Source organism: Sapajus apella, unplaced genomic scaffold, assembly GCF_009761245.1.
Source record: "Sapajus apella isolate SASKATOON/1434 unplaced genomic scaffold, GSC_monkey_1.0 scaffold279, whole genome shotgun sequence".
Lineage (NCBI taxonomy): Eukaryota > Metazoa > Chordata > Mammalia > Primates > Cebidae > Sapajus > Sapajus apella.
Genome location: NW_022437219.1, coordinates 32,664 through 44,425, shown reverse-complemented (window position 1 = coordinate 44,425; position 11,762 = coordinate 32,664). Strand labels below are relative to the sequence as shown.

General features: G+C 32.7%; 1 pseudogene; it reads right to left on the bottom strand.

Annotated features, from left to right (window-relative positions):
- Positions 1 to 6,275: 6,275 nt before the first annotated feature.
- Positions 6,276 to 7,381, bottom strand: LOC116545508 (annotated as a pseudogene).
- Positions 7,382 to 11,762: the final 4,381 nt, after the last annotated feature.

Genomic DNA, 11,762 nt, shown 5'->3' with positions numbered 1-11,762 from the left:
AGAGTGTTATGGTTAGTGCTATCTACAAATTAGCTAGTATTAATAAGATATTTATAAGCTGAATTACATTAATACATGCTTTGACACAAAATATTTTTAAATAACACGAGTTTTTCAAATGAATAGAAAAATATATTAATATATTTAAATTAATTTTCTTGAATGTGGTATATACAATGGAATACTATTTAGTCTTAAAAAGGGGTAAATCTTATTGTTTAAAACAATATAAATAAATTTGGAAGGCATTATGCTAGATGAAATAAGCCTGACAAAGGAAGACAAATACTGCATGATGTCATTTACATGTAGAGTCTAACAAAGTTTAACTCAAAAAAGTAGAAAGTGGAACAATAGTTACTGGAGGTTATATTATATACCTATGTTAAAACATCACATTGTACCTTGTAAATGTGTACATCTCTAATTTGTCATTCTAAAGTACTAGCAATATTTAAAAATATATATATAGAGAGAAACTTTAAAAAATTTGGCAAGAGAAAAAATGTTTTTCATCTTAAAATTTCAGGAAACACATACATATGCATTTTTATTTCAACTGGCTTGCTCATTTCCTGATGTAGGTAAGTAAACAATTATCATCATAAATAGTCTGAACACAACACTCTGGAATAAAATGTTGGGTTTTAATGCTCAAAATAATGTAATACTTTAAAAGAAAGACTCTGAAGCAACTGTTTTGAGTGAAATTCTCCAAAGGTCTATATAAATGATTTCCTTCACATGTTAAAGAAGAAAATTTATTTGAATATATATTTTTAAACTACATTTAAATATAACAAGTCAACATAAATAGAAAATTTATTAAATAGATGAAAAAACAATTTCCTTCTTCTCTACTTTTAAAACTGATGAACACCCAGCATTTAAGTGCTTATTTATCTAGTGTTACTGGAGTTTGAGTAGGAATCAATAAGAAATCTTTTCATATTTCTATTTATGCTGTATATGAATATATGGAAATTTTCCAGCCTCTATTATAATCCAGATTAACTGATAAGAATGAAAATGAGTTACAAACTACTAATGTGGCCACCTTGTTTTCAGGATTAGAATTTATTGTGATTTAAAAGAATTAACAAATAAGGCCTTATGCATTTTCTGTATAATTGCTCTGTGCCGAGCACTCCTCTGGCACTTTTATTTGCATTAATTGCTTCCACGTGATTCTCCTGCGTTAGCCTCGACAGTAGCTGAGATTACAGATGCATGACACCATGTCCATCTTTTTTTTTTTTTTTTTTTTTTTTGTATTTTTAGTAAAGGCAGGGTTTTACCATGTCATTTTGGTTGGTCTCTAACTCCTGCCCTTGTCATTCACCCACCTCAGCCTCCCAAAGTGCTGGGATTACAGTCATAAGCCACTATGCCTGACTAATATCATTATTTCTAGTTGACATACCACTAGATTTTAGATGCTGTCTCTGTAGAAACCAAAAGTGCCATGATTAACTGTGCTTTATTTTCTGTCTTCCTATTTCACACAAACACAGCAGCACAATGAAGGCCATTAATGGTACATATTTGTTGTTGTTGAGATGGAGTCATGCTTGTCACCCAGGCTGAAGTGCAGTGTTCCCATCTAGACTCTCTGCAACCTCTGCCTCCTGGGCTCAAGTGATTCTTCTGTCTCAGATTCTCGAGTAGGTGAGATTATAGGTGTACATAAGCATTCTCAGCTAATTTTGTATTTTTAGTAGAGATAGGGTTTCATCATATTGACTAGGCTTAAACTTTTGACCTCAGGTGATTCACCTATCATGGCCCCTCAAACTGCTGGGATTACAGGCATGAGCCATTGCACCTGGCCAGAAATGCTACATTTTGATTCAAAGACACCAGTACCCTTTTAGGGAGAATATATGTGTGAGCCTATTAGCTTGAAATTCACAAAATCTTTTGTTAGTAGAGACTTCTATATGTCAAATAATAAAGAAAAACATCTAACACTGCCGTTGAATCTGAAAAATAGTCTAAAAATATGTTCTAATCCATTGTTCTTTTTTTTTTTTTTCATCAGAATAATTGTGATGGAATGAGCATTTGCAGCAGTGCGGCCTTGAATAACTTGGTCTGTTTCATCATTTTTGAGCTGTGGCTATAAGATTCCTATGCATTTTCTAGAAATGTTTCCTTGTCCTAATTCAACAATTTACATAATTTTCATAGCCTCACATTTTCAAAAATGGTTAATTCTTAAAAAGAAGTGATTAAACAACACACCATTTTTCTCCAAAAAGAGTAGAGTCTTTAGTCTACTGTATAGATAAATGAAAAACAAAATGTAGAGTCATTTATTTTAGCTGCATACTTAGCAATAAAACACTTCTCAGGCTATACACTAAGAGCTTTTAGAGATACCAGCTTATAGAACACAAAGAGACCTGGTAACTAAACATTCATTCCTATGGTCTAAAGAGTGAATAATTCTGACTTTCATGCCTAATTACAACTATTGGCCCAGAACTGAGGAAATGTAACATGTCATTATATCACAAAGCATTTTATTATTTTTATTTTAAATTCAAGTTACATGAGCAGATTTGTAACACAGGTATATTGCATGACGTTGAGGTTTGGGTGCTTAATAATGCCATTGCCCACATGTAGTATACATCATGTCTAATAGTTTCTCAATACTTGTCTTTTATTTCTTGTCTTTAAAAGTCCCAGTGTTTATTGTTTTCCTTTTTGCTTCCATCTGCACCCAATGTTCAGCTCCCACATATAAGTGACAGCTCCCACATGTTGTATTTGCTTAGGATAATAGCCTTCTGCTGTATACATGTGGCTGTAAAAATAATTACTTTATTCTTTTCTCTGGCTGCATAGTAATGCATGGTATATAAGTACCTCATTATTCTTATTCAATCTAAGATTAATAAGTATCTAGTTTAATTCTATATCTTTGCTTTTGTGAATAGTGCTGCAATAAACATGTGTTGGTTAAGTGTCTTTTTGGGAAAATAATTTATTCTCCTTTGGGTATATGCCCATTGAAGAGGTTGATGGGTCAAATGGCAATTTTATTTTTAGTTATTTGAGAAATCTCCAAATTGCTTTCCACATATTCACCAACAGTGAATAAAAATGTTCTTTCCTTCAAAACTTGAATATGTTATTTTTTTACTTTTTTAATAACAGTAATTCTAACTGCATGTAATAGTATCACGTTGTCATTTTGAGGTACATTACTCAACGATTATAAAGGAGCAATTTTTTGCATGTTTATTGACAGCTCTTGTATCTTCCTTTGAAAGTTTCTATTTCATTTGTATCCTTTTTTCTTATTAACTTTCTCATAAATTCTGTATATTAATCCTTTTTATATGTAGTTTACAAATATTTAATTTTATATTGCAGGTTGTCTGTTTACTTGGTTAATAGTTTCTTTTGCTGTGCAGAAGCTCTTTAATTAGATGGAAATTTTTGGTTTTTGTGTTGCACTCACTTTTAAAATGTTACTCATAAATTTTCTTTAGGGCCCAATATCTAGAATACTTTCTAGGTGTTCATCTAGGATTTTTACAGCTTGAAGTTTTAGTTAAGTTCTTAATATATCTTCAGTCATGTGTTTTATTTGGTAAGAAGTAGGAGTCCAGTTTTCTTCTTCTGCATAGAACTAATCACTCTTTTCAGTACCATTTATTGAATAAAGAGTTAATTCCCATTCATTTATTTCTGTTGAGTTTGTCAAAAATAAGTTGGTTGTAGAAGTGTAGCTTTATTTCAAGGGTCTCTGAATATTTCAAGGGTCTCTCATCTGTTCCAGGGATACATACATTTATATATGCATATATATATATATATAAAACAGAACCATGTTATACTGGTAACTGTAGCTTGTAGTACAGTTTGAACTCAGGTAAGGTGAGGTCTTCAGGTTAATACTTTTTGTGTAAAGTTGTCTTGGCTATTTGGGTTGTTTTATTTTTTTATATAAATTTTAAAAGTTTTTAAAAATTCTATAAAAATGGGATTGATAGTTTGATAGAAATAGCACTTAATCTGCAGGTTAGTCATCCTGTACATTTGAATTATATTGATTATTCAATGTCACAAGCATGGAATGGTTTTCTATTAATACTCTGTCATCTCTGATTTCTTTCAGCTGTATTTTTTAGTTCTCCTTGTAGAGGTATCTTACTTCTTTGATGTAATGTGTTTCTAGGTATTATTTTTTTGGTAGTGTCTATTGTATACAGAACTGTTTTTAATTTTGTTCTCAGGTTCAATGTCATTAGCATGCAGAAATGCTACTCATTTGTGTATACTGATTTTGTATTCTGAAACTTTGCTGAAGTCATTTTTAGGCTTAGGAATCTTTTGGTTAAATCTAGGTTGAAAATTATGTCATCTGGTAAGATAATTTGACTTTCTCTATTCTTATATAAATGCACTTTACTTCTTCACTTTGTTGAATTGTTCTGGCTGGGACTTGAAAAAACTGTTGAAAAGGAGTGTTTAAATATTCTGGTCTTATTTCTATTTATGTAAAGAATGCATTCACATTTGATTGTTCAATATGATGTTGGCTGAGAATTTGTAATAGATGGCTCTTATTATTTTGATGTACGTTTTGTTATTTGTCTTGTTTGTTGAGGATATTTTCATAAATATTGGATTTTGTTGAGTGTTTTTTTGCATCTATTTTATTAATTATATAATTTGTTGCTTTCTATTATTTTTACAAGGTAAATTGCACGTATTGACTTGCATATAACGAAACATTCTTGAATACATGAGAACTCAGATGACTGTGGCAAAATGTTTTTTTACTAACTCATCTTGCTAGTATTTCATGGAGAATTTATGTTTTAATGTTCACAGAAATGTTGGCCTGTGGTTTTCTTCTGTTTTTGTGTCTTTGCTACATTCTAGTACCAAGATAATAGTGATTTCATATGAGTTAGGGTGGAATCTCATTATGATTTTTTGGAATAATTTAGTAGGGTAAGTACCAGCTCATCTTTATACATGTGGTAAAATTTGATTGTAAATCTATCTAATCCAGGGTTTTTTATGGTTGTTATATTTTATTTATTCAATCTCATTTTACATTTTATACATTTTTGCTCTGTTCAAAATTTTGTTTTTTCTGGTTCTATCTTGGAAAGTTGTGTGTATTCAGAAGATTATTTATTTTCTATACATTTTGTAGTTTGCATGTATGGAGATGTTCATCGTAGTTTTTAAATAATTTTTTTACTTATGCAGAATTAGTCATAATTTCACAGCTCTAAAATTTAAATAGATGCAGAATAAAAGTTTGACACAATTTAACATTCCATTATGATAAATCTCTAAAACTTCAGATATGGGAAAATGATCTCAAGCCAATATATCTCATGTATAACAAAAAAAAGCACACCTAGGAACATACTAAACAGGAAAACCCATAAGCTTTTACTCTATGAGCTAGAACAAGGGTGTCCACTTTCTTCAGTCCTACCAAACATAGTATAAAATGCCCAAGATAGAGAAATTAGACAAAAAAGTGAAAGAAATTCAAATTGAATAAAAGAATTTAAATTATCCTTTTTGAAGATGACATAATCTTATGTATCAAAAAATTGAACACTTTACTAAAAACTATCAGAACTACTAAACAAATTCATTGAACTTATAGAATATGAAAGCAACATCTTAAAGTCAGTAGGATTTCTATACACACACTAACAACTATCTCAAAATGAAATTTAAAAACAATCCTATCCACAATAACTGTAGTAACTATATTTTGAAATAAATTCAACCAAAAAGTTGAAACTTTAGAATTATACTCTAAAGAGAATTAAATAGAAAATTAAATGCTACACAAATTGAGAAATATTACTCATTAATGAATTGGCATTAATATTGTTAAATATTTGTATTACACATAATAATTTACAGATATAATGCAACCTCTATCAAAATACTAGTAACATACTTAAAAAGGTGACAGTTTCTTAGGGAAAAGACAGTATCTTCAATAAATGGTGTTGAGAAAACTGTAATCCACATGCAAAGCAATAAGATGAGATTCTCATCTCAGAATTTAAAATAAGTTACTTAAATGTAAGGCTAGAAACTCTGAAATTGCTACAAAAAATATAGACTAAAAGCCTTGTAACATTGGTCTGGGCAGTGAATTTTTAAATACAACTTCAAAACCTGAGAAGCAAAAGGAAAAATGAATGAGTCAGATTATTTATTTTTTTACACAATAATTTATTTATTGAAAGCCTCCTACCACCCTTGCAGCCTCTAGATCACTTTTTCTACTTGCAGATTTTGCGTGCAAACCCCAGAAAGATAGCTGGAGGCAGGGGCGCTGCGTACTGTTCAGTGAGACCCGTAATGTGGTTGTAACTGTCTTCCTCATAGTGTGAGAACACGGCTGGCAGATCCAGCTCCTCATATAATGCCTTCACTCGGGCCACCTTCTCAGCCTCCTTCTGCCCATAATTTTCCTTCAGGATCTCGTGCTGTTCTGGAGTGGACCGTTGCAGACACTGGACCACCAGCCAGCTGCATTTGTTGTCCTGGATGTCAGTGCCAACTTTGCCAGTCACACTGGGGTCCCCAAAGAGGTCAAGGTAATCATTCTGAATCTGAAAGAACTCTCCCATCTCCATCAGGATCTTCTTGGCATTGGCATGTTCCTTCTCACCATCAATTCCTGCCATGTACATGGCAGCAGCTATAGGAAGGTAGAAGGAGTAGAAAGCCATCTTGTACTTGACAATAGATTTGTACCTCTTTTCAGTGAATCTGCCTAGATCCACATTGCCCTGGGGGGCTGTGATGAGGTCCAGGGTCTGCCCAATCTCAGTCTGTTAGGAACTTTGCAGGAAGAGCTCAATCAGGTTCAGGTAATAGGGCTGCTCCCAGCAGTAGAGCTTCAGCAGGTGGTAGGTACATGCTTCCAGAAGGATGGCATCATTGATGGCATCCAAGCCCAAGCCTGGCTTCTGATACCAGCAGATCTGTCCCCGGCGGGTGAGGGATGAATCCATGATGTCATCTGCCACCAGTAAGAAAGCTTGCAGCAGTTCCACACACCAGCCCACAGCCAGGGCCCAGTAGAGACTATCAGCATCCTATTTCCTTGGCTCCACCAGCTCCCAGAACGCTGCTAGCACCGTCAAACCCCAGTGATACTTGCTTCCAATGGCGTTGTACTCCAGGAACTCCTTGAGCCGGGCAATAGCATCTCCTGTCTCTGGGTGCCCCATCTCCTCCTCAGTCAGCACCCTAGAGATCTGGGAGAAGTGCTGAATGAAATCCTGCTTTTCTTGGGCATAAACGTCTGATTTCTGGTCTCCATTCATTCTGAGGGAGGAGCAAAGGGCTCTGTTCATGGATGCAGGTTCCTGCTGGTCAGATTATTTCAAAGTAAAAATCTGCTGCACAGAGTCTAATGCAATCAACTTAGACAACTAAACAATGGAAGAAAGTATTTGCAAATTATGTGTGTGACAAGAGAATAATGTAAAAAATATGCAAGAAACTCAAATGACTACACAACAAAAAATAAATAACTATGAGCAGCAGGCTGATTTTTTTTTTTTTTTTTGAGATAGAGTTTCTCTGTTGCTGAGGCTTGAGTGCAGTGGCACAATCTCAGCTCACTGCAACCTCCACCTCTCTGGTTGAAGCGATACTACTGCTTCAGCTCCTCTAGTAGCTATGACTTTAGGCATGTACCTCCATGCCTATTTTTCTTTTTGTATTTTTAGTAGAGATGGGGTTTTGTTGTGTTGGCCAGGCTGGTCTTGAACTCCTGACCTCAGGCAATCTGCCCACCTCAGCCTCCCAAAGTGCTGAGATTACAGATATTAGCCACCACACCCAGTTCAGGTTTAAATAGTTTTCAAAAGACATGGCTAAGAGATACATTGAAAAATGCTCAATTTCAATTATTGTCAGAGAAACACAAGCAAAAAATACCTATGAGATATTTATAAAATTTATCTCTGAGAAAAACAAAAATACTAAAACAAAAAGAAATACCTATGAGATATTTACTAAAATAAAAACATTGGTAAAGATGTAAAGGAAATCCTTGCACACTGTTGGTTTGAATGTAAATGAGGACATACATTAAAAAAACAAAATAAGAGTTTTGAAAAAATTTAAAATTGAACCACCATATATTCCAGCAATTGTACTTTCAGGCATATATTCAAAATGAGAATGAAGAAATACTTGCACTTCTATGTTGTTTGCAGCACTCTTCACAATAACACAAATATAGCACCAGCAGTTTAACATCTAATACAAATGAATACAATATATGTACAAAATTGAATATTTTTTATTTTTTCAAAAAATGCTATTATTTCAATCACATGGATTAACCTGGAAGACATTGCATGTGTTGAAATAAGCCAATCACAGAAAGACTAGTATCTCATGATTCCACTTACAAATGGATACTTAAAAATGTTAATCTCACTGAAGTATAGAGTAACATGGTGGCCACCAGGTGCCAAGGTAATTGAAAAAAAGAGGCGATTGGAAAAATGTCAACAAATACATAATTATAGTTGTATAGGAAGGACAACTTCAAAAGATATATTATACAGCATGATGACTATAGTTCATAAAAATGTATATGTATTTATGAAAAATGCGAAGATAATGCCATGTGGTCTCACCAAAAGGAGTTAACTCAGTTAACACATTTATTACACAGGGCTAAGTATTTGACAATGAAAGTATACTTCAAAATATTATATTTAAAAAAATAAATACCCATTTTATCTGTCAAGTTAAAAAATGTATTTTTAAAACTTTATAGAAAGTTAATATTTCAAATATGATCTGTGTTTGTCATAAACCTGACTGAGTAGTATTACCCATATATAGCTTTGTGCTCTTTTGTCATTTGTAAAATACAACCATAGAAACTTTGATACTTAACATCATGTCATGGTCCCTGCACAGTGCCTGGAGGAAGCCAATTTACTTTAGGGCATTTCCTTTAAGTTTGGGGCACCAGGAGTTTCTGGTGCTAATGATAATGACATCAAAGACAGTAAAAGGGCAGGCGGTCCCATGACTGCTGATGGTCCCATGACTGGACACTCTGTGAACACAGTAAACAAATTTGCATGTGAAATAACAGAAAATATTTTAATTCAAAAACTGGCATAATCTTCACATATTTTTCAGAAAAAATTAACAATTGGCTACAGATAGGTGACTAAGTATAAAAATTGTATGCTGAACTTCACCCCCCGAAAAACTATATAACTGGGAAATTTCTTTAAATTATAATATCAACAAAAAAAATTCTAATTTAAAATTTACGCTAGTAATTTTATTATTTGGTAACCTTTAATATTCAAACTTAAATATAGAGATTCTGCATGGAAATATAAGTTGTGCTGTAAGTATATCATCAAACATTAAAAATTTATTACTTACCACTAACTGTTAGAAATTGAATTACAAAGATACATTTTATATTTGACACACTTTGTGTAAGAATCTTTTAAAATTTTTCTTTTACAGATCAATGCTAAATAATTTACTTCTCCCCTGCAGTGAATACTGTATGACTTTTATCTTTATCTGATGTCAAAGCTATATTGATAAGCAAACTCTCAAGTTATAACCAACTTTTACTGCATTAAAAGTTTCAGGTCAAGCACAGTGGCTCATGCCTATAATCTCAGAACTTTGGGAGACTGAGGTAGGCAGATCACCAGAGACCATACCAACATGGAGAAACCCCATCTCTACTAAAAATGCAAAATTAGCTGGGCATGATGGTGGATGCATATAATCCGTGTCTTGAGAGGCTGAGGTAGAAAAAAATCCCAGGAGGCAGAGGTTGTGATGAGTCAAGATTATACCCTTGCACTCCAGCCTGGGCAACAATAGCAATACTCCGTTTCAAGAAAACAAAAACAAAAACAGAAACAATTTTCTAATCAAAATCTACAAAGTACCATGCGAAATGACAGAGCATAAAAACAAAAGTGAGAAAACTGTAGCCATAACACAGAAAAAGGTCTGTGATGCATATATAGTTGGAATGCACATAAGAAAAACAAAACTGGATAATCAGAAAACAAAACAAAACAAAACAAAACAAACCAGAATTTCTCTTTAAATTCAGCAAGAGTCCACTTTGCAGCCTGGTAAAAACGTTCTCTCCACATCAATAATCAATATTATTTCTTCACTATTGATATTTTCCATATATAACTTGATTTGCAAACTAACTCCAGCAAAAATATTTATGGCTTATTACAGAACATCTGTCACGTGAGAAGCACTATCATGTTTGTTTGCTACATTCATATATCAAAATATTCTTGCCGGGTATGGTGACTCACACCTGTAATCTGAGCACTTTCAGAGGTTGAGGGTCGGATCAACGAGGTAAGGAGTTCGAGACCTGCCTGGCCAATGTGGCAAAACCTTGTCTCCACTAAAATTACAAAAATTAGGTGGGCATCATGGCAGGCACTTGTAATCCAAGTGACTTGGGAGGCTGAGACAGGAAGAATTGCTTGAACTCAAGAGGTGAAGGTTGCATTGAGCTGAAATTGAGCCACTGACCTTCGGCCTGGGTGACAAATCAAGACTCCAGCTCAAAAAAACAAATAAACAAACAAACAGACCAAAAAAAGAAAAAAAAGAAATACCTAAAATCCTCATGACTCATGAAGCCTCCCAAGTAATTCCCTGAATATATTGGTTTAACAGATAAATTTACAAAAGTCAATTATAAAAGGTTAAAGAAACAATAAGGAATAGTAGGCATAAAGAGGTTTCTCCAATTAAACACAATGAAATGTTCTAACTAAAAAATATACACAAATTATGAAATTACATCTAAAAATCATTTTCTGTCCTACCTCATTTTATGAAAATTAATTACTAACCAGCTGACAATGAATATTCTTACAGTGTAAAACAAAAAATGAATTATAAGAAACAGGAAAAGTATTTGTCTGTACAATAATGAAATAATGAGTAAAGAATATAGATTTGTATTCAGCATTATTGAGGTTTTTAGTTTTCTAGAAAACTAGTCACCATGTGAAAATAATTTGTTTTGTTCCAATATTGCTTTTTCTGGAAATAGGTAAAACTCATACACACACACACTTATTCTACAATTCTATTACAGTTAAGATATATTATTAGACTAACTTGTATATTTAACTGTATGTGAATCAAAACTAAAAGTTTTTATGTGTAGGTAGTTCACATGTTCAAAGAAAAATATACAGGAAAATTTAACAAAATACTTATTTGGGACATATAGAAACACATAAATTTTATTTATACTTCTATATAGTTTTTATTATAACCATAAAAGATACAGCATGAAGTAAATTGTGAGTTGAATCATATCATTTACTTTCCAAAAATAAATCTGTAAAGTTTTTAAATGAAAAAAGTATTCTTTGAATGCAATCATAAGTCCAATTTTCTTTTGTTAAAGTTACATAGAAAAAATTTATCTAACAACTTTAGTTTTGAATGATGTTCTACACTGAATACTCTGATTTAGTGTAATGTCTGAAGGGTCAGTATCTTAGTTATTTCTACTATGATGTCTCAATAACTCTACTTAGTTATTTCTACTAAGTCTATGTCTGCTGATGTTGACATAGACTTAATTTTGAAGTAAATGTTGTTTTCACAGTTACTGCATATGTAAACATATATTTTACTATGAACTCTCTGGTGTTTTCTTAGCTCTCATTTTTGAACAATTCTTTAGTTAAACT